At 37.9% G+C, this 25,181-nt stretch overlaps 2 pseudogenes; both read right to left on the minus strand.

The window, feature by feature from the left end:
• Positions 1 to 7,232: 7,232 nt before the first annotated feature.
• Positions 7,233 to 14,615, minus strand: LOC149215071 (subtilisin-like protease SBT2.3 pseudogene; annotated as a pseudogene).
• Positions 14,616 to 15,246: 631 nt separating this feature from the next.
• Positions 15,247 to 17,181, minus strand: LOC149215072 (subtilisin-like protease SBT2.3 pseudogene; annotated as a pseudogene).
• Positions 17,182 to 25,181: the final 8,000 nt, after the last annotated feature.

Genomic DNA, 25,181 nt, shown 5'->3' on the forward strand with positions numbered 1-25,181 from the left:
CACCGAATTTTTATATGCCAACATTGATAGCAACACTCTATATCTTTCAATGTGCATACACAACATTCTGTGAACAAACCTATTTCATTCATGCAATATATTTACATATGTGCAAGCAATATGTAAGTACTTTTCATTGTCAAAGTATTTATTGCCACATTGAGACTCAAAGCAGTAAAATAAGGCATGATATATAAAGAAGTAAAATAAGGTAATAAATAAGGCATCAAAGCAGTAAAATTAAAGAAAAATACTCCCTCTCAAAGATTTGCATAAAATTAACTGAAGATTTTAAGGGCTATTTCGATGAGTTATAGACCTAGCATACCATTATTATGAATTTGATTGTCATTTTGAAGGGTTTTCCTCTCCCCTTCCATAGAATTATATCACCTTTACCTATTTCTAACAAAGTAACTTAGGAAATGCCTTGTGTCCTACAAAAATGACACATGTAATGAGGGTACAGTTGTACCACCATGGTGAACTTAGGTAAACTTGTAAAATTAACGTATGTTATGAATGTTAAGGGAGGTTACCTATATTATGTGCCTAATGGATCTTTGGAATGATCCTTCATTATAGGTTGGGCACCACACATTGGAACCTGAGCACTATGCATTGGGATGAATGTACATACATTAGGATTTGTGACAACTTACTTCGATGATGATATGGACACCATATCATCACAACAGGTGTGCATCAACATCATGTACAATGAAATTAGAGGGTTACTTTACAACATTATATTTTGGTTTATCTAGCACATGTGAGCCCATTTTTCAAACATGGGACTTGTATGATGTATTATTGAGCTAGTATGTCTCAATCACACCTGTGAACATTACTAGGCTCCACAATCTCTCTCATCATGTGCCTCTAGATGTTTCTAGAAGGGGAGCTTTGATTGTCTGACTCACTTTTCATGCATGAGATCTCTTTGAGATTCTAAATAGGGCACACTATCTCTCTCGTCTCTCTCCAATGTGGGAAACTATGTGTACACATTTATGAGCTAGTTAGTGGAGGCACTAATGCTTTGACCCTTTATTGACCCTCACATGTGGGGAAGGATAGGGTTTGTTGTCTTAAAGGAGTAAGAAACTTTTGTGTTTGACTATTTTGACCTTCGCGTGTAGGAAAGGGTTGGAGTGCACCACCTGGCATATAAGAGAGGTCCACATATGTGAGGAAGTTAGGAAGAGAGGTCCCACTTTTCATACATGAGATCTCTTTGAGCTTCTAGAGGGCACACTTTCTTGTTGATTTTTGTGTAGCTTGGGAGGTTCTTCAAGCCCTAGTGTTCTAATGTTTGAGGTAAAAGTGCCACAAGTAGACTTATGGGCTTAGAACCCAAGCCTAGGGTTTTGCAACCATATATGTTTGGGTAAAAATCGCAATGATTCTTCGACATGTGATGGATGAGGATGATATATCTTGGTGAGACGATTATAACGCAATGAGAATCATCTATTTCCGAGTTTCTATTCAGGAGTTATGAATTTTGGAATTCTAATGTTGGGTTGGCACCATATGAGTTAAGGTCACCTTAAGTTTAGAAAGCATCCTTGATAGTTGGACAATCCTAGAGTGAAGTCGGAAGGAGCCTTTCTTTTGGATATAAATAGAGGATGATATATCAGGTTATTACACATCTAAAGGGAGAAACATTTACGCAGCGTTAAGAAGGAGGGACAACAACTCAGTGAAGAGGGAGATACCTTTGTTTTTCGACAGGAGAAGATGACATAACAATGTGAGGGCTTAGCGCTGGTTTGGGTGCCTCTTTGACTGAGTGGAGGGTTGTATCATGCCACAACAAGGTCGAGTAAGGAAAGGTGTGAATGCAGGTGAAAGGAGAAGGGATTGGGCATATTTGAAGGTTTGATTGACGGAGGACATTCGCAAATCTAGGCTGCCACATACCTGTTGGTGGAGATCTAGGGCAGTTGCAATACTTGAAGAAATACTGAGGCTTGTTTGGAGGCTACGAAAATAGAAATTTTCCTCGACCTCTCAAGGAGGGACAACCACACTTAAGGGAAGTTGGTCCATGCTTGTTGATGTGGGTTATCATGCTAGAGCAGGTTGTGGAGATCACAGACCTATGGAGACTATTGGAAAAGATGTAACTAGGTTCGGTCTTCATATATGTAATTTTGATATTTGTACTTATTCAAGAAAAGAGAATTTATTTTGACATTATTTGTCAACGAGTTTCTTGCTCATTGAAAATAGGTCAAGCTCATTTTGAAGTGCTTCTAGGGAGTCAAAGTCAAAACGTAACTATGATGAGACCCTTTGATGGAATGTTACACCATGTATGATGTCATACAAGGTCATGGGAACACCTCCAAGGCAAGTCAAGTCCTCTCTAGGTAGTAACAAAGACTACAGGCAACAAATAATGAAGAAAAATGAATTTAAAAGCTAACTATCAAGTCAGCTTTAGGGATAGTCATGTCAGCTTGGAGGAGAAGGGAAGAACCTCTATAAATAGAGCATGTCTACTCCTTATTTGAAAACACAATCTTAGCTAAAATACACATACATGAAAGGGTTATAAGGACGAAGAAAAGAGGTATAAAGAGCCTAAAATGGCAGCGTAGCAAGGATACCAAGCAACAAAGGAGGAGAGGGAAAATTCCAGCCTAGTTAAGAATCTGAGAGCTGGAAGGAGGGTCAAGTTCCCTTGCTAGAGGGCCGAAGCTTTAGGTACTTTTTGCGGACTGTTTGAGGGAAGAAAATAGGTGAGGTATGACTATTTTGGAGGGTTGTTAGGGTGACGAATAGACCTATGGTAGGCCACAAGCCTAGACACACCAAAACAGGGTTGTGTGGAGGCTTGAGAGGTTGTTATATGCCCAGAATGATAGCACATAAAACCAACACCTTACCTTGACTAAGAAATAGTTATTTGGAGGGTGTTTTCTTGGTTTATGAAGGGTTGTTGCATTATGCACTTGCCCTAACCAGTGACAACAGTACAACAGTTCAGGGCAGCAACAGAAGAGACCTAATTCATATGGGCATTTGGGTCTACAAGGTCTCCTAAGTACAAAAAAGAAGGATATCTTTATAGAGAAGAAGAGAAGCCCTAATATTCTAGGGTTTCCTAACCTAGAAGATAAAGTGCTGGAAGACAAAGTGCTGAAAGAAGTGCCAGAAGATGTGCCGGAAGTGACAATGCAGAAAGAGGAAGGATTTGACTCATGCTTGGAGGATATCCAAGTCAAGGGTCTAGGGTTTGGCAATTGTTCAAATAAGAAGCTTCAATAAGAGAAAACTTACAAAGGATTTCCCTCTCAAGACTGGAGAGGGTTTGTCCCTTGCAAAGAGCCAAATTTTGTGCTCTTGTTATTTTGTTTGGGCAGAAGTTTGATGAAACACACACATATGCAGTAATAAGAACAAGAAGAAGTATAAGTTAACTACGAAAAAGTAAAAGTACTTCACAAATTGTTATCAAGTCTTGGAGAATCACCACATCCCTAATTTGCCCTAGATTCTCTAACAAAGGCTAAGCTATAGACCTATGGAGACTAGGCTGTAGACCTATGGTGGCTACTTGGAGGGCTAAACAAACCAAATCTAGTTGCTCTAGGTGCCTATCAAGACATTGAGTGGTAGAGGCTTGTAGGTTTGAGGAGACCACAATATTTGGTGGAGGTTTTGATCTCAGATCGTAGGTTGTTTTGGGCTACCAGGATGCCCTAACTAGTGACCAGAATTCAGTCTATGAAGAATAGATGAATGGTATATTATTTATCTAATTTTACGATGTGTTGGGTCATAGTTTGTGACGAGTATTGAGGTGGTTGTTTTTCAGCCTGTGGGAGCTATTTGTTGGAGTTGCCTCAGGCATGAAGGAACTCCAACTAGGAGCATATCATGTGGTTTATGTTTTCCTAGGAGAGGACAAGTTGTTGATGCCCAAATTTGTACAATAGCTCCTCTATTGCAGAAGGACCAAAGAGGTACAGGGTATGACCGAGATGAGTTGAGAGATCATGCGATAGCGAGATGGTTATAGTATCTTGTTGAGGAAAGATTGGTTGTTGATGGACTGACACCGAGTCCCGTTTTTGTATCTTGTACTAATGGATGTATGAGGATCATTATCCATAGTATGGGAGCCCTAGACTATTGTACAATATGAGGTTGTCCATATTCTGTGCATGTGTGATTTAGTGTTGTTTATATTCCATTGAGATTCTTGGTTTGGTAGAGCCAGAGATTTTTAGACTCTATCCTAGACCCAAGATCATGGAAATTCAACCTTTCTCTCTCCTCTCTCTCTAATGTGGGAGATTATTTGTACACATTTATGAGCTCTTTAGTGGAGGAACTAATGCTTTGATCCTTTCTTGACCCTCACATGTGGGAAAGAACAAGGTTTGTTGGCCAAAAGGAGTAAGACACTCTTGTGTTTGACTATTTTGACCCTCAAGCATGGGAAAGGGTTGGAGTGCACCAACTTGTTAGCACCTACATCTACCTTAGGCCGAAGGAAGGAAAAAATTAGGGTAACCACAAACCACTCTCAGTCTAGTAGCTAGCCCTACCAGATTAGGAGAGGGCTCTCTCCGAGTCTATCTCGATAAAATGATCAATAAAGTCTGAGATGACTTAAACGGTAACTGATTTTAGGCTAGTAAATGAATTTGAATGAGGGATATTTGACTTAATGACTAAGTTGTTGGGCTGTATGGGACAAGGACAGCATGAGCAAAGATTTAACCAAAGGCACCAGATATTTCATAAGGTGAGATAAGCATGAGGTTCTAGCAATCGAATTGAATTTAAATGGGGTGAAAAGATTGTTTAAGAAAACTAGAAAGGGCATTAATGTATGAACTCCTTTCCAGGAAGAAGAAAACACATAAAGACTGAACACTTCCTCAAGGTAGAGCAATGACTAAATTCTACCTTTCTCACTTAAAAGTATTCAGCTGGAAAAGATCATGAATGAACTGCAAAACATCACAGGATACATATGAAACAGAGGAAAAAAAACACATGCCAAAACTCATACCGCAAGAGTCTTTTAAATCAGAGCTGCACCATTTAATTATTTCTCTGTCAAAACTGTACAGTGATAGTGTTGGGTTCCTTCTTCCCAAACTTTTTCTCAGAACTCAGAACCCTTGACACATAATTTTCATACAAGAAATAGCTGAGGAATGGGAAAACAAATCGATTTGAGAATAGGGGCCATTTCACCTAAAATCATGAGAATAGGAAAGGTCTACTCTAAAAAGAAGCAACGTTACATTTGTTTGTTGATGGCCATTTAAAAGACAGAATCTGGAGCGTAGACCCTTAGAATTGCAACTGCAGTTAAAAATATACCATTGGTTCCTATATTTCTGCTACGGTGACTCTTCACATTACACCGGACCTTTGAATCCAAAACTAATTTTCAATAAACGGTTTTCCACTAAAATTTCGCCTTTAATGAACACACCCAGCTGCAATTTGCTAAGCTCAACACGTGTCTCCATTTTGCAGAAATTACTTTTATCACTGATCTGAGAGAGCTGGTCTAATGAAAGCGTAACAATGACCACCCAGCACACCTCCACTGTGAACCAAAACACTATGAAGAGTATGTAAATCGTGCACACTTCTATCAACATCTGGAGAGAGATATTTTCCATTGTCCCTGTCTGAGTCAAGTGAAGTAGAAATTCATTTCGGTCATTTATCTTGACCGTTATGTCTCGCATGAAATCATATTCAATGCTTCACTGAATTTGTGGTATGGGGAAAACCGAGGAAAAGAACACCTTTTCTTTCCTTCTGAATTCCATATTTCTCTACGCAATATTTGTTATCACCATTAAGCATTTTTCAATTTCAACATACTTAGCAAATAAATCATAGACATCTCAGCAACCTTTAACATAAAGCTGTAGATCATATAATGACTCCTTCCTTGTAGATTTATAATCCACATTTACGCACTCGATGTAGTTCAAATGATGTCTTTCAAATAGATGCTTTATTGTATCCTCACCAGCTATGCCCTTCATTTATCTTCTAACTTCTCGCAGAGTACTTGGTTTAGCTCCTGCAAATCCTATGTTGTAGCGTGCTCCACTTCCATGCTACAGAGAGGCGTAGAGAAATCTATATCATGCTTCTTTAGAAAATCTCGAAGCCCACGAGTGGATCTTGTGAGATATGCAACACATGTATTCTCCAATTTTGCATTTAAACTACCTCCCACAAACATGACTATAAACTATTGAGTGCAAAAATAAACGATATCACATGTATTTTTCCTAAACATGTAATATATGGAATTAAATGAATCTTCCCAGGCTGATTTTCATTTTGACAGGAACTCATTCTCTGCAACATAGTATTATTCAACATCCGGCACCAGTTTAAGTGAAGTGGAAGAAAATAGGCACATATTAACTTTCAAGCTCAAATCCGAAGGTACTCTCTCTCCAGCCATTGGCAAACCATGTCCAAAACTGTTAGCATTCAAGGATGATCCTAAATTTCCCAATAAACCTGTAGAGTCATGAGGTTGAGCGACAATAGTTGAGGCCTTATTATTTTCCAATCCCTTAAAAGCCTTGGTCATATCAACAGTCATTCTTGAAGACCAAGCAGGAGAACTCGAAGAGCGCTCAACAACATTACGAAAGTTGTTATATTCTTTGACACTCAGCCTTTAATTCAACGTTCTTGTTTGCATATGCACTATTTATGGAGATATCTGGATTACCGGATGAAGCATGATTTCCATTTGTTCTCCAAATAATTTTTTATGAAAGCTTCACATCAGATGGTGTGGAACATCGGTTGGTCTCTTTTATCTATTTCTTTGCCACGGTACATGTGTTTGTGGCATTTCGGGCTTTGACTTATCACCTTCCCCATTTGAATCAAAACTAATTTTTTATACTCAGCATCCAGATGTCTAGTTTTGCAAGCATATCTCCCAACGTGTCCTAAGATATTTTCATAGCCGCTATATGCTCTATATTATTTCCATTCTTTCTGCTATGGAAATGTTGTAGCTTCTCCAAAATCCTCTGGAAATTCAACAGATCTGTCATTGTGCGACAACCATAGTCTTCTCAACTTAGGAAATTTTTTGCAGTACTTTGTAAACATTGGCCATGGAGCCATCGTATTTTAACTCCGGGTCCATGAGGTTCTGAAGTCCAAATATCCATTTGGGTACCACACATTTAGTCATACTAACCGTTTCAAGGTGTTCCATGACTTCCAAGTAGAAGGATTCTTCCAAAGCTCGGTGCAGTAATATTACCGGTGGCATTGAGGAATACTGTAAGCTTTTGGGTCTCCCAATGTGAAACTGTAAATGATGTGGGTGCAACAGAAACAAAAACACCAAATGGTGCACTCTAAAGAGCCTTGTAACTCTAATTTACTGCTATATTCAGAAAACTCCTCTCAATGGTATGAGAATTGATCAAAATAGCTATTGCGATTGAAGGAACGTTGAGGTCAGAACTAATTCCAACGTTTGAACTATATACAACACCGGTGTAATTGAGAACAAGAGGTGCAGATCCATTTATGTTACATAGGAACACAATATAATTTTCATAACCTGCATCGAAGATGAGTCCAGGATCCAAGGCAGCAGTTGGATTCACAAATCCACTTCCCATGTCAAAAGGTGTGGCTGAAATTGCATCAGCATCTGGATTGCTATAGGAATGTTGTGCCATAATTGGTAACCCTTGATTGTCATTGAGTGATGCAGCGGTGATAGTATAGAAGTAATGGTTGTTTGGTTAAATTTGGGTTATTTTTATTTCACTAGAGCTGCCACTCCCACTATATGAGGTGTTGCCATGCTTGTTCCCAATAACATTGCAAAATTGTTGCCTTCAAATTCAGCTGAATCTGTGCCAACAGAGTTTCAAGTAGCCTAGATGAGATTACCAGAAGCTATTATATTTGGTTTCAGTATATCTGCTGCATCTAAAATATTGTCCTGTGGATTGGGCCCCCTTGAAGAATAATACACGACTTTGGGTGCTTTCTCGTTGTAATCCGCTTTCAATCCTCAAAGGACTCTGGCAACTCCTCCAAACTTAACAATCTTGTTAGATTCATCTCTAGTTATGGAGTCACTATAGTATTTCAGGAAAGTCTTAGAATCATCTAAAGAGGAAATGATCAATCCCGACATTGTCAAAGGGACTGGATTGAATGGAAACCCAACCACAAAAGGGTCTGTGTTGAGGATGATGCCCACTGCACTCAAATTGTTAGTAGTCATAACTGCTTGTCTCACAGAAGACAGACCAAGGAAAAACCTTATTGTGTAGCTACAGATCAAGATGTTTCCTTCAACTAGATGTTGTTCCAGCTCACTGGGATCTTGGCATTCATTGGCATACATATCATCAGTTCCATTCTTCTGGGCATGAGTTGCAGCAACTAGACTGTACATATCATCATCATCTGTTCTAGGAGCAAGTCCAACTCCTGAGATTGTGAGATTATTTCCAAGAACTATAGAATTATTATAACTACGACCATCGGCAGCAGCTCCCACTGTGAATATCCATGGGCTAAAGGACCAAATACTCTTTGGAGAAGGCCCAGTGTTTCCTGCAGCTTGAACAACAAATATTCCAACTTTCATAACATACAACAAAGCCATGTCAATTGGGTTAAAGAAAGTCACAATACCAGAAGGTGGCATGTTAGGTATGATTGACAGAGATAGTATATCAACGCCATCTTGAGCTGCCTCGAATAAACATGTGCAAAATCTCACCAATTCATACTGTTATTTGTCAAGAAGACGTCTATTGATCTATAGCTGTCACAATATCTGAATTCTAATTTTGGCTTTTGGTCCTTTCACCATTTAAACTCCAATGTTTTTGCTTCTAAACACATCATACATGAAAAAATCACTGAACATGCCCTATCAACTTATTTGGAGAAGAATTGAGCTGAAACAAATTGAGTTTTTGATGAATCGATGATGAATTTCGGCCTTAGGCTATGTGCGCTATGCACACTCCCAGTGTGCCGCGCCTGGTGAGTGTGCCGCGCCAGTGTTAATTTTACACCGTGGGAGAGCACCTCATTCGCCACGCAGCCCATATGCATTGTGCCTTCCTCCTATGCGCCGCGCAGCTCCGTTTCAACACAATTTTGACCTCCAACAATGAATATGCTTTCTCCATGTTTTCCCTTCAGTTCTCTGACGTTATTTGGTGTGAAAATGAGATGTTAGAACACAGAAATGTCTCTTATGATACAGATTTAACTTTCGATTTGTGCACACCAACTGAACTTCGGCACTTTTCAATTTTAATACAAACTCTGTTTTGCAAGTTTTCCTTTTCGATTTTATGAAATTGAAGGATAGCCTCTTGGTTGATTCATGAAGGGATGATGACCTTTAGAATTTGATGGGTCAATATCACTAGCAACCACAGCGAGGTTAACCAACTCCCTCAGGGGTTTGTTCTTCGCAAACCATTCAACCAATTCTGTCACATTTTTCACTCGGCCGAGTCTTGCCATAGAAAATATAATGGGTTTTTTATGGTCATTCAAGCCACACATATGTTCAGTTGTCTGCTCAGGATTAAACAAGAGTTCCTCAATTGAATCATGTAAAGCAGTAAGGCGGCACTGCTTTTCTGTGTAAGGGAAATAGATCTGCATGTCTGCTCCAGGAGAAACAATGTTGAATTTTGGATCAAAAACATTAATTCCATTAATCACACAGTAGAGACGAAGAAGGGTGAAAGAAATGTGGCTTTCATACTATCCAACGGTAGCCTTACTTCCTGCAATCTCTTGATATGTTAGTGATAATGAAATCTGCTTGATTCATTGCAATTAGATCTGCAGTAAACTGGTAAGAGAAGTAGTATTTTTCCTCAAAATCCCTCCAATATATGTCTGAATCTGGTTATTTCGTCCTCTCCAAAGCATGAGCAATGTTGCACTGAGTAATTCCTTGTTTATGTGCCATCAAAGATGCGACTAAATTCCCATCACTGTAATTTCCAATAATCATATCAGGTTGACCTTTCAGCTCTGCACTTACTTCATTTGACACATCCTGTGCATTTGACAATGTTTCAGTTGTCAGTGAACTTGGTCTCAGATTTCAGATTGTCCAACTTCATTCTTGTATAAGGCACTTCTGGACAGCTACAAGCCACATAGGGTTCACTTTCAAGATAATAACCATCAAACTCCACCAAAATGCTGAGCGTGTCGTAGATTCGATAATTAGGATGATTTGCCAAGAGTTCATTTTGTGAATGCAGCGTATCGTAAAACAAATTTGACAATTTCTTCTTCAAAACTGAGTTTTGAAGAAGAAATATCTTTGAGCATTAATGATGATGAAACTCTTGAAATAAGAAACTTATTGAACCCCCCTCTCGCCTGGAAGCGTTATTTCACACTTCTGGAGACAAAACCCTGGACTCAAGAATTAAAATTACTCTTTTTTACCAAAATGGCAGTTGATGAATGCAAATGACGAGAAATGAACCTTGGTGAATTTTATTTTGATAGAGGACTGATAAGATTGAGTCTAACATTGGCTCCAATTTGGATGGCAGCTTCCACTCCGCGGAGGTGCCATGAACATCAGATCTCTGGGAGAGCTAGATAGTGCCTTCGTCCATTGGCCTATGGAGTCCATTATTCCAAAAAACCAACATGACTCAATTTATTGACTAAAACTTGACTCAAACCGACTCAATGCAAACTGACATGACTGAAAAAACTTGACTCTAACAAACTAAGTCAAAATACTAAGAAATGAACTTAAAACTTAAAGCTTGGTGGTAGTACATGACCACCTGCATTTCTCACAAGATAATATGCCATCAAACTATATCACAATGCCAATGTAACCAATCAAGCATATGCCTTCTTGATTGATTCCCTTGATCAGATCTGCTGGTCAACCGTAGATGTTTGTAACTGAGTCTCCAAAAAGCTAATTTACCATGATCTTCTTCATCACTGAAGACTACAATAATCACCTTCACTGCTGGCTACAACGAACTTGCAAGAGGATCTTGAAAAAAATGAAGGTTTTCCATTGCCACCTCCTGCTGAGAAAATGAGATGTCTTTTACTCTTGCTTCTGATTTTTCTTCATAAATAAGAGCACATTCCGAGTCTTCAAAAAATTATGAACAAGCAGATGAGCAGATTTCCTCTTCAAAGAACGTTTCAAAACATGAAACATATGAAGAAGAATCTGACATGGAATCCATAATGGTATGGTCGGCTATAGTCTGAATATATTTTTGATCATCTTCGCATGATATGACAGCCAAATTCTCATTACAATAATCACATTCATCAATCATGAGGAAAGCAACTTCAGATGATTCTTGAAACTCAAGCATGACATCTCTATCGTCTATCATAAATTCATCCAGAGAAACATTTTCACCTAATTGAATGAAGATATCCTCTTACTATTCATGAATTGACTGGATTACCTTGGTAGGAAGGCTGTGTTCTGATGAGATGAGGGCAGTTAGGCCTGTAACTCTGCCTTCTTCGTTTGAGGCAACCTGAACAATGCATTTCTCTTCTATGGGATCCGGAACAACCTGTTTTTCCTCATCACAATCTATCTCTCGATTTGGTTTATCATCATCATTTTCAGAGATTGGAACATCATTTTCCTGCGTATCCTCATTTATTTCAACCAGATCTGAAATAGTATTTCTTTTTTCATCATTTTCAGTCATATGGAAATCTTTAACCTGCTGATTATGATCCTGCTACAAAGTTTCCTCTAAGAGTTCTATAGGATGCTGAAACGGATTTTGATACAATGCTTCCATGATTTCTTCGTCCGTAAAATTATCATCCTCATAGTATTTTTCAAGGTTCTCAATAAAACCATATGCATGCTTGCAACAATCTTGAACTAAATTTAATGATGGATAAGATTCTTTATACTTATCAAATAATATTGAATGAAAATCATTTAGACAATAAATGGAAGCAAGTGGTAAGATTTCATACCAAGATCGGGCTTCATCTTCGAGGGTACCATAAACATCTTCATCAAACTGTCTTCAGGAAAATTGATCTTTAATCTATGCACAAGAATGTGAAATTTCACTAGATGAAGAGTAGCATCATTACCTTCCGCATTTCTGAGCACAGGAAAATTCTTTGACCAATCTACCTTGGGCATTTTATTTAGAAAACCTGGGATGTCATCTCGGCTCATGGGAGCGTATCTTCTTGCAATCTGATTCATCTTGAAAATGTCAAAGCTACTGATCTCTCTATAGTGGAGTCACCATGAAGCACTGATTGTTGGATTCTTCAGTGAATGGAGTTGCCAGGTGAATTCTTTCAGCCTTTCCAATGTCTGATTGTCATCCACCATCAACAATCACATCAGAACTTGAGATATGAACTGGGGCAAGACAATCTACAAGTAAACTTCTATCCCTAGTATGGTCGCCACTATGTTAGCACCTAAATCTGTCTTAGGCCAAAGGAAGGCAAAAATTAGGGTAACCACAAACCATGCTCAGTTTGGTAGCTAGCCCTACCAGAGTAGGAGAGGGCTCTCTCCGAGTCTATCTCGATAAAATGATCAATAAAGTCCGAGATGACTTAAATGGTAACTGATTTTAGGCTAGTAAATGAATTTGAATGAGGGATATTTGACTTAATGACTAAGCTACTGGGCTATGTGGGACAAGGACAGCATGAGCAAAGATTTAACCAAAGGCATAGGATATTTCATAAGGTGAAATAAGCATGAGGTTTTAGCAATCAAATTGAATTTAAATGGGGTGAAAAGACTGTTTAAGAAAACTGAAAAGGGCATTAATGTATGAATCCTTTCTAGGCAGAAGAAAACACATAAAGACTAAACACTTCCTCAAGGCAGAGCAATGACTGAATTCTACCTTTCTCACTTAAAAGTATTCAGCTGGAAACGATCATGAATGAACTGCAAAACATCACAGGATACATATGAAATAGAGGAAAAATAAACACATGCCAAAACTCATACCGCAAGAATCTTATAAATCAGAGCTGCACCATTTAATTATTTCTCTGTCAAAACTGTACAGTGATAGTGCTGGGTTCTTTCTTCCCGCACTTTTTCTCAGAATTCAAAACCCTTTACACATAATTTTCATACAAGAAATACCTCAAGAATGGGAAAATAGATCAATTTGAGAATAGGGGCCATTTCACCTAAAATCATGAGAATAGGAAAGGTCTGCTCTAAAAAGGAGCAGCATTACATTTGTTTGTTGATGGCCAATTAAAAGACAGAATCTGGAGCGCAAACCCTTAGAATTGCAACTGCAGTTAAAATTTTAAAAATATACAATTGGTTCCTATCTTTCTGCTGCGGTGATTCTTCACCTTACGATGGCCCCTTGAATCCAAAACTAATTTTCAATAAATGGTTTTCCGCTAAAATTTCCCCTTTAATGAATGCACCGAGCTAGAATTTTCTAAGCTCAACACGTGTCTCCATTTTGCAGAAATTACTTTTATCATTGATCTGAGAGAGCTGGTCTAATGAAAGCGTAATAATGACCACCCAGCACACCTCCACTGTGAACCAAAACACTATGAAGAGTATATAAATCGCGCACCCTTCTATCAGCATCTGGAGAGAGATATTTGCCACTGTCCTTGTCTGAGTAAAGTGAAGTAGATATTCATTTCGATCATTTATCTTAACCATTGTGTCTCGCATGAAATCATATTCAAGGATTCACTGAAGTTGTGGTATGGGGAAAATCAAGGAAAAGAACACCGTTTCTTGCCTTCTGAAGTCCATATTGCTCTACGTGATATTTGTTATCACCATCAAGTTTTTTCAACTTCAACATACTTATCAAATGAAGCATAGACATCTTGATAGCCTTTAACATCAAGCTGTAGATCATATAATGATTCCTTCCTTGTAGATTTATAATCCACATTTACGCACTCGTTGTAGTTCAAATGTTGTCTTTCAAATAGATGCTTTATTGTATCCTCACCAGCTATTCCCTTCATTTATCTTCTAACTTCTCGTAGAGTACTTGGTTTAGCTCCTGCAAATCCTCTGTTGAAACGTGCTCCACTTCAATGCTACAGAGAGGCATAGATAAATCTATATCATGCTTCTTTAGAAAAGCTTGAAGCCCACGGGTTGATCTTGTTAGATATGCAGCACATGTATTCTCCAATTTTGCATCTAAACTATCTCCCACAAGCATGACTATAAACTGTTGAGTGAAAAAATAAACGATATCACATGTCTTTTTCCTAAACATGTAATATATGGAATGAAATGAATCTTCCCAGGCTGATTGTCATTTTGACACGAACTAATTCTCTACAACATAGTATTATTCAACATCCGGCACCAGTTTAAGTGAAGAGGAAGAAACTAGGTGCATATTAACTTTCAAGCTCAAATTTGAAGGTACTCTATCTCCAGCCATTGGCAAATCATGTCCAAAACTGTTAGCATGGAAGGGTGATCCGAAATTTCCCAATAAACCTGTAAAGTCATGAGGTTGAGTGACAATAGTTGAGGCCTTGTTATTTGCCAATCCCTTGAACGCCTTCGTCATATCAACAGTCGTTCTTGAAGACCAAGCAGGAGAACTCGAAGAGAGCTCAACAACATTACAAAATTTGTTATATTCTTTGACACTCAGCCTTTATATCAACGTTCTTGTTTGCATATGCACTATTTATGGAGATATCTGGATTATCGGATGAAACATGATTTCCATTCGTTCTCCAAATAAATTTTGATTAAAGCTTCACATCAGATGGTGTGGAACATCAGTTGGTCTCTTTTATCTATTTCTTTGCCACGATATATGTCTTTGTGGCGTTTCGGGCTTTCACTTAACACCTTCCCCATTTGAATCAAAACCAATTTTTTATACTCAACATCCAGATGTCTAGTTTTGCAAGCATATCTCCCAACGTGTCCTAAGAGCATTTCATAGTCACTATGTGCTATATATTATTTCCATTCTTTCTGTCGTGGAAATGTTGTAGCTTCTGCAAACTCCTCTAGAAATTCAAAAAATCTGTCATTGTGCGATAGTTGTAGTCTTCCTAAGTTAGGAAATTTTCTGCAATCCTTTATAAACATTGGCCATGGAGTCATCGTATTGTAACTCCAGGTCCATGAGGTTCTGAAGTCCAAATATCCATTTGGGTACCACGCATTTAGTCAGACTAACTGTTTCAAGGCATTCCATGACTTTCAAGTAGAAGGATTCTTCCAAAGCTAGGTGCAGTACTATTACTGGTGGCATTGAGGAATACTATAAGCTTTTGGGTCTCCAAATGTGGAACTATAAATGATGTGGGTGCAATAGAAACAGACACACCAAATGGCGCACTCCAAAGAGCCTTGTAACTCTCATTTACTGCTATGTTCAGAAAACTCGTCTCAATGGTACGATAATTGATCAAACTAGCTACTGTGATTGAAGGAACGTTGAGGTCAGAACTAATTCCAATGTTTGAACTACATACAACACCGGTGTAATTGAGAATAAGAGGTGCAGATCCATTTATTGTACATAGGAAAGCAATATAATTTTCATAACCTGCATCGAAGATGAGTCCGAGATGCAAGGCAGCAGTTGGATTCACAAATCCACTTACCATGTCAAAAGGTGTGGTTGGAATTGCATCGGCATCTGGATTGTTGTAGGAATGTTGTGCCATAATTGGTAACCCTTGATTGTCATTGAGTGATGCAGTGGTGTATAGTACAGAAGCAATGACTGTTGGGTTAAATTTGGGGTATTTTTATTTCACTAGAGTTGCCGGTCCCGCTATATGAGGTGCTGCCATGCTTGTTCCTGATAACATTGCAAAATTCTCGCCTTCAAATTCAGCTGAATCTGTGCCAACAGAGTTTCAAGCAGCCCTGATGAGATTACCCGGAGCTATTATATTTGGTTTCAATATATCTGCTACATCTAAAAGATTGTCCTACGGATTGGGTCCCCTTGAAGAATAATACACGACTTTGGGTGCTTTCTCACTGTAAGCTGCTTTCAATCCTCCAAGGACTCTGGCAATTCCTCCAAACTTAACAATGTTGTTAGATTCATCTCTAGTTATGGAGTCACTATAGTATTTCAGAAAAGTCTTAGAATCATCTAAAGAGGAAATGATCAATCTCGGCATCGTCAAAGGGACTAGATTGAATGGAAACCCAACCACAAAAGAGTATGTGTAGAAGATGATGCCCACTACACTCAAATTGTTAGTAGTCATAACTGCTTGTCTCACATAAGACAGACCAAGGACAAACCTTATTGTGTAGCTACAGATCAAGATGTTTCCTTCAACTAGATTTTTTTCTAGCTCGCTGGGATCTTGGCATTTATTGGCATACATATCATCAGTTCCATTCTTCTGGGCATGAGTTGCAGCAACTAGACTGTACATATCATCATCATCTATTCCAGGAGCAAGTCCAACTCCTGAGATTGTGAGATTGTTGCCAAGAACTATAGAATTATTATAACTACGGTCATTGGCAGCAGCTCCCGCTATGAATATCCATGGGCTGAAGGACCAAATACTCTTTGGAGAAGGCCCAGCGTTTCCTACAACTTGAACGACAAACATTCCAACTTTCACAGTGGACAACAAAGCCATGTGTATTGAGTTAAAGAAAGTCGCAATCCCAGAAGGTGGCCTGTTAGGTATGATTGATAGAGACAGTATATCAACCCCATCTTGAGCTGCCTGGAATAAACATGTGCAAAAACTCGCCAATTCATACTGTTGTCTGTCAAGAAGACGTCTACTGATCTATAGTTGCCACAATATCTGCATTCTAATTTTGGCTTTCGGTCCTTTAACCATTTAAACTCCTATGTTTTCGCTTCTAAACACATCATACATGAAAAAATCACTGAACAGGCCCTATTGACTTATTGATGAATCGATGATGAATTTTGGCCTTAGGGCTCTGTGTGCCACGCGCACTCCCAATGCACCACGCCTGGTGAGTGCACTGCGCTAGTGTTAATTTTACACTGTGGAAGAGCGCCCCATGTGTTGCGCAGCCCATGTGCGCCGCGCCTTCTTCCTATGCGCCGCGCAGCTCTGTTTCAACACAATTTTGACCTTCAACATTGAATTTTCTTTCTCCATGTTTTCCCTTCAGTTCTTTGACATTATTTGTCGTGCAAATGAGATGTTAGAACATAGAAATGTCTCTTATGATAGGGATTTGACTTTTTATTTGTGCACACCAGCTGAACTTCAGCACTTTTCAATTTTAATACAAACTTTGTTCTGCAAGTTTTCCTTTTCGATGTTATCAAATTGAAGGATAGCCTCTTTGTTGATTCATGCAGGGATGATGACCTTTGGACTTTGATGGGTCAATATCACCAGAAACCACAACGAGGTTAACCAGCTCCCTCAGCCGTTTGTTCTTTGCAAACCTTTCAACCAATCTTGTCATATTTTTCACTCGGTTGAGTCTTGCCATAGAAAATATAATGGGTTTTTTATGGTCATTCAAGGCACACATATGTTCAGATGTCTACTCAGTATTAAACAAGAGTTCCTCAATTGAATCATGTAAAGCAGTAAGGTGGCACTGCTTTTCTGTGTAAGGGAAATAAATCTGCATGTCTGCTCCAGGAGAAAAAATGTTGAATTTTGGATCAAAAACATTAATTCCATTAATCACATGGTAGAGACCAGGAAGGGTGAAAGAAATGTGGCTTTTATATAGTCCTACAATATCCTTACTTCCTGCAATCTCTTGATATGTTAGTGATAATGAAATCTGCTTGATTCATTGCAATTAGATCTGTAGTAAACTGGCAAGAGAAGTAGTATTTTTCCTCAAAATCCCTCCAATATATGTCTGAATCTGTTTATTTTTTCCTCTCCAAAGCATGAGAAATGTTGCATTGAGTAATTCCTTGTTTATGTGCCATCAAAGATGCGGCTAAATTCCCATCGCTGTAGTTTCCAATAATCAAATCAGGTTGACCTTTCAGCTCTGCACTTACTTCATTTGATACATCCTGTGAATTTGACAATTTTTTAGTTGTCAGCGAACTTGGTCTCAGATTTCAGATTGTCCAACTTCATTCATGTATAAGGCACTTCTAGACAGCTACAAGCCACACAGGGTTTACTTTCAAGATAATAACCATCAAACTCCACCAAATTGCTGAGCGTGTTGTATATTCGACAATTAGGATGATTTGCCAATAGTTCATTTTGTGAATGGAGCATATCATAAAACAAATTTGACAATTTCTTCTTCAAAACAGAGTTTTGAAGAAGAAATATCTTTGAGCATTAATGATTATGGAACTCTTGAAATAAGAAACTTATTGAACCTCCCTCTGGCCTGCAAGAATTATTTCACACTTCTGGAGACAAAACCCTTGACTCAAGAATTAAAATGACTCTTTTTGACCAAAATGGCATTTGATGACTGCAAATGACGAGAAATGAACCTTGGTGAATTTGAATTTGAAAAAGGACTGATAAGACTGAGTCTAACACACCTAACATCTAAGGGAGGGCCACACATGTGAGGAAGTTTGTTGGGAGTCAGTTATTTACCACTTGTATTAAGCACACCATATCATGATGGCACGTGCTTTTGTAATGATGGCTTAGGAGGCATCTATTCCCATAATAGGATGGCACTCCTCTCATTTGTACATGGATGGAAATGGAATAAAACTCTCATTTTCTCACTATTGGTATGAAATTGTTCTTGTCTCTTAAGCATTTAGTCCCAAGTTAGAAATAGAAATGATTTTGGGCATGCACATTACATTGAAGGAAGGAGCTAGTGCAACATCAACAAATGCAAGTAAGATATGGAGTGTTCCTATGTTGTTTCATTGTGAAAATATTTAAGCTAAATTTTGAGTATTGGGGTTGACTATTTTCATAATTTAATTCTTTACTTCAGATTTGAGCTTAGAAATTTTAATTTTTTTTAGTTGCATTACTTATGCTGGATCTAATACTAGTCTAGCCTCTCTTTGATTTATATACAATCCAGCTTCCTAGAGTGATGTTTTCCAAGCATTCACCACGGAATGTGTAGAAACTTCAAAAATACAAGGAAAAAGGACTTTTGCTTGATGGTCAAGATAAGACTCCAAGCTTAGTGGATGCATTTAGGGCCTTTTCTTTTCTTTTCCAATCATCTCTTTGATTTTTTCCTTTAACTTCTATTTACTTGTATCCTATGACCTGTGTATCTTTACCTTTAAAACTATGCTTCCTTTTTCCTGTTTCAATGAGCTAATTTCTTCATCTTTTGTTACAGACAGATTTTGTTCTACAGATCGATCATAAGAGATGGCTTAATCTCTAGATTGATTTGTTGTTTTTATGATATTATCTACAGGGCATCCATTTAAAATGGGCCCATTCCAAATTGGCTTGCATTCCTTTTCTTTGATATAAGGATTTATTTCATTTGCTCAAATTTTTTAACTTAGATCATGTCACACTAATAGTTTTTCTCAAGGTTTATCATTTTAATTTAGCATAAATGAGGTTTTGATTTGGTTTCATTGCACATAGCTTTGCATCTAACACTAAGTATAAATAAACTCAAGCACTTCAATGTTCAAACATCTAGTGATTTTTCATGCTTGGAAATAAATGGCCAACGTTGCCACTTGCTCTCTAATCTGAGTTTTTATGCTAAAATTGAACCATTTATAAGTGGAAAATCAGTTTGTAAGGGGACAACGATCTAACCTTTCAAATGTATCCATACACCTCAAAGTTATTGAAGGTTGTAACTTTATCTTCATATGCGAATGACATGTTTTCTTCTCCTAATTGCAGCGAAAGCCTCCAAATCCAAATCAAGAGAAGAATATGAAATGGGTGGTCCAACGGACTAAGAATGAATTCCCACATATACACATATAATGAGAGATCAAAACAGTTACCCCAGAGTATTGCCTGGGTTATTGCCCGGTAGTCATAGCCTATCTTAGTCGACCCTGATTACCTTGTTATGATTCCTTGAGACCAATTGCCTGGTTGTTACCGATTACCTTCTTGTTACCAATTCCCTCCAAATCCAAATCAGGAGAAGGATATCTCAATTAAAGCTAGAAAAAAGCAAACCCAGATCTGATATAATAAATACACGTGAAAAATCTAGTCGAATTGATAGCGCAACAAGAATTGAATAGCATAGAAGGGTATGGAATCTGCTGCGAAATCATAAAGATTATGAGCAGAGAAAGAGCGATGGGACTCCCAAACTGCAAGGGAGAATAGTGGGCGGGAAAATAAATTTTAATAGGTCCATTTATATTTTAGAGTAGCCACCAAATTAGATTTTCATAGGTAGTAAAATCTTATAGAGCAATTGCTATGGTCGCTTAGGTTTTCATTAAGTTTATTTTTATTTGAGCAAAAGGAGGTCATGTCACATAGAAGTGATATCTAATGATGTTGAAGATAAGTAATAATTTAAGCCTTTTAATAGGTGATAAAATCTTATACAACAATTGCTATGGTTGCCTAGGTTTTCATCAACTTTATTTTTATTTGAGAAAAAGGAGGTCATGTCACATAGAAGTGATATCTAATGATGTTGAAGATAAGTAATAATGTTAGCCTAATTAAGAGGTATCGATAAAAACTATATGACACCTTTTTAATATATGTAAGTATGTTCATATAAGGAGGGAAAATGAATGAGATTTACACATGAGGGAAATATCTATTAATTTTTAAGGAAGTGAAAAATATGCTTAAATTTGTAAATAATGCTATTAATAAACTTAAATAAGTAGCTTATTATTTTTTAGGAAGTTCACTTGGAGCTTAAAAATACTTTATTAAAAGTTAGCCATAACTTAGAAAGCTTTCACATGTCTTATTAAGAGAGACATGGGATAAATTTTGACTAAAGGAAATAAGAGGTACAATAAGATCAATGTATAGAACCTACTCAAATCACGAAAAATATACCCAAACTATCAAGATGACACATTTCTATGAGAAAAATATGAAACAGCATGGAAAAACTTAGGTTAAAACTTATAGCCAAAGCATTGAGAGTTAGAACATAGTGTTTAAGTGAACATAATAAAAATAGTACATGTTGGACATAATATCATATACACATGGATCATACATATCCAGCTAAATGTGGTAGCTAAAGGAAGTTGTTCCTACACCTAATGTCCTATATGGCTAAGGCAAGGTGTGATCAAACCAATGATGCACATATAAGTTATATATAGATTAAAATACCTTGGATGGAAAATGACCAATGTGACAGGAATCATAGCGGTTGAGATGATAATCTATTAATTTTACTTAAGAATGGTATGTTGTATGCTTAACACAATTACTTCAATGTTCCTTAAGGAGCCCAATAGCAATTTCAATTTAGATTTCCAGTAGCAATCACATTAACCATTAATCACATTGATAGTAAAAGTAGATAGAACATAAAAGAATATGCAGAGGACAAGAGGACAACAGATTTGGTGAATTCCAGGGAGAAACTCCAATGTTGGGAAAACCCTTTGATCAATTCTTCTTATTATTATATCAAAATTTAAGCAGAGAGAGAGTACAAGTCCAGTTGACTTGCCCAATTCAAAGTCAAAACAATCCTGTCAATTTATGTAGTCAAACTTCAGCCATAACTAGAAAGTCAACATTGGTCAAATCAGCAATCAATCATCCTCAGTCAAAACTCAACCTGATCAGGAGGTCAAATTCATCCTAAAATAGCTCGGTCAAACTCAGTGAAAGGAGAGAGAAAAATTGTTATAATTTTTTATGGTCAAACTGTAGTCAACCATGAAGTTTGCAATGGTCAAACTACCCATATTCCCTCAATTTTTGTGCCCAAAAATGCAGCATAAAGAGATAGAAAAAGAAATGTGATGATGCTTCAACCCTATTGGAGAACAACCTCACAATGTAAAAGGAAGTTAAACATGATGTAACTTTAATAGTGCCCCACATTCGCCCCTGGCTCACCACTGATGGCTAATTTTAAGTTATTTCAAGCATTGTTGTGGATAATATCATTTTCTTTTATCTTATGTATATTATTCTACATTGACACAATTGAGCTTATCGATTAAGGACTTATGATTTAGGGGATTTATGTGTTACTGGTTAAGGGTTTATCAGTTAAGGTGTTTAGGCGGTGAATGGTTAGGGGTTAAGGGTCATAGATTAAGATGATAAGGAGTTATGGCCTAGGAGTTGTTTCATGGATTATAGGTTAGGGGTCAGTGTCTTAAGATTTAATGAGTCAAGGGGTTTATGGGTTATGAGTTGTGAGTGTAGGGGTTAAGGGATTATGGATTGGGGGTTAAGGGGATACGAAATTTAGTGGTTATGGGTTAAGGGCTTGTGGTTTGTGATAATTGGACTCCTAATATCCTTATCACCACTATTGGGGGTTCCCCTATCAATTTCTTTTGCTACCTTCCCTCTAGGTCCCCTAGACCCTATTAAATTAAGTCCTAAGGGAATAGGACAATCCATGTCACTTAAAAGGCTCTCCATTTCATAATATACATCTCAAATATGGAGAAGGAGACCTCAACCAGGTCAACATATTTTCAATAGACCTCCCATATTAATGTGTTTGAGTGAGCAAGTTGGAGAATATTCACTTGTTAGTGTACAACAAGTAGATAAAAAATAAAAAACTCAACTTACTCAGTTTCCAATTCTTCAACAACCTAAGAAGGTAAAATTACTAATCAATTACATATCTTAAGTTGCATTTCACACTTTCTGTGCCTCTTTAGACACCGTGTGTGTGATAGGGAGTGAGTGTGTAAGAATGCACCAAAAAATTTGTTTAGATTTCATACCTCAACCTTTCTAGCAATTTCTTGAGCATAATAAAATTCCCATCAAATGATGGTCTCCCATTTGGAAGTTCATAGTAGCATCCTTATGTCTATTATATGGTCATCTAAATGTTGTGTGCTTGCTTTGGTTGGTGAATTTTTGTGTGTAAATTGTATAGTAGAATGCAATTTGTGGGTTACAAACATAAACCCATTTGCTTTTCCAAATCATCCAACTGATATTCAAATGCCAATGCCACATTCCCAATCTTATTTTGTTTCAACACAACACTAAAATTCATTTGTTGGCTTCTTTATTGGATTGTTTCCAAGGAAGATATGCATGTGCATTGTGTTGGTGTCAGTGAGTAATTACAGTGCTATTATTACAAGTTCCTTGACAAGCAAATTTGTGCATATCCATGTGAGATGGTAACAACCACCATTTTTCCCTTTTAAAGGATCCTTATTTATGTTTCATATCACTGTAGCAGTGACAAGGAAGTTGCCTTATTTGCAACAAGCAAAATTGCTCACTGACGATACATTGACAAAGATTTTTCACCTCAGAGATGTCCTCTTGTAGGCATGGCATGTTATAGAAATAGTCTTCTAGCAGGAAAGGATCACAAGGATCCTTGATGAGAAGGTTCTTCAATATATGGAAGAATCTTGGAAAGAGTATATTCCACTAGAAGTTTATGGATGCAATCTGGAATATTATGGAAGCAAGCATCAAAGAAGTTTACTAGTTTAGTTGCAGCATGAAGGAATAATTGAAGTATTTTATCATATTGAGAAAGGAGCCTCATCATAGACATTTTCTTCAAAGAAAGAGGCAGTGTGGAGTGAATGCATGCTAGGGAGTGTGACGGCCAAGTGCCAGGGAAACACAAGGGATCACTCATTTCAAATGCATGGAAATGAAGTGTCAATGAGTTCTAGGAGTGCTAAGGAGGGAGTGAAAAATTATTTTAGCCAGTGCCAAGGCATCACAACAAAGAAATAGGTCAAAATTCTTGGAAATGAACTAATAAGAGTGTGTGCTAGGGAGTGACAGTGAATTCTAGGTGTCCCAAGGACGAAATGTGTTAGGGAAGTTCAGAATAGGACTTGGAGGAGGAAAGCCTATGGTTGTGATAAGGCGTGTGAAAAGTAGTTTCAGACAAAGGGAGAATTTGGGTTGGGCACAACATTGTTTTGTCAATGACTTGGTTGGCTTCCCAAGTTGCAAAAAAGGTAAGGCTATCTACGAGGGTGTGACAACTCGAGAGTGTCAAGTTTTTCCAGGGAATCGCAGGAAGCACTAACACATGTTAGACAGTTCCAAGGCATTTTAGGCATTCGAGTACATGCCAAGTTCTAAGGCATGCCAAAAAGTTCCAAGCACCAGGATGTGGTGCCAACACATGATAGGGAGTGCTAGGGCCAAGTTCTAGGGAAAGACAAGAGTGCACTAGTTTCATATGCATGGAAATGAATGAATAAGAGTGTGAGAGAGAGTGTTATTGAGTATGAGGTGTTCTAAATATTAAGGAGTGTTAGGATGTGCTAGGGATTGCTAAAGCATGACAAGAAATGCAGGGGATGCTAAAACTTGCTACAAAGTGCCAAGGGATTTTTAGGCATGCCAGGTGTTATGGCAATTCAAGATTTAAAGTTTGTTGCTTAGTTGTTTTACTACCATGGTTGAATGTGAGCATTGTATTCGTAACTTGTTAAGTCGTATGAGTTGATATTCAACATGAGTATCCTCAGATGAGTTATAAGAAGTTCTTAGGTGAGCAAGGCATAGTCTAGTTATATTAATTGTAAAGTGGTGAAGTTGTTGTTATAGTTGAGGCAGGATTCAGCTAGGTTTCCATGTTGCAAAAACATTGAAGGTAGTTGTGAGGGCATGGTAGCTAAAGAGTGTTAGGGCATGCTAAGGAATGAAAAGGCGTTGTAAAACATGCCAGACAATGTGAATGCATTCCAAGGAGTTTTGGGGACTATTGGGGCTAGGCACAACATTATTTTTTCAATGACTTGGTTGGTTTCCCAATTCGTAAAAATGTAAGGCTATCCATAAGGGCATGACAACTAGGGAGTGCCAACATGTGCCAGGAAATGCCAAGAAGTGCTAACACATGCTAGACAGTTCCAAGGCATGTTAGAAATGTTGTTGGGGCCTTCATTTTGAGTTTTTGTGGGAAGACAAGACAAGAACATGTGGTGGGGATGACTAGTTGAGTTGTGGAGCTAACAGTCGAGGGGGGAATAGGAACCAAGAGTGGTCTGGAAATTGTGAAAAGGTGGCAGGGGAGAGCA

The sequence above is a fragment of the Pinus tabuliformis genome, chromosome 1_1, assembly GCF_031772625.1.
Source record: "Pinus tabuliformis cultivar Carrire ecotype Pingquan chromosome 1_1, CPIR1, whole genome shotgun sequence".
Taxonomy (NCBI): domain Eukaryota; kingdom Viridiplantae; phylum Streptophyta; class Pinopsida; order Pinales; family Pinaceae; genus Pinus; species Pinus tabuliformis.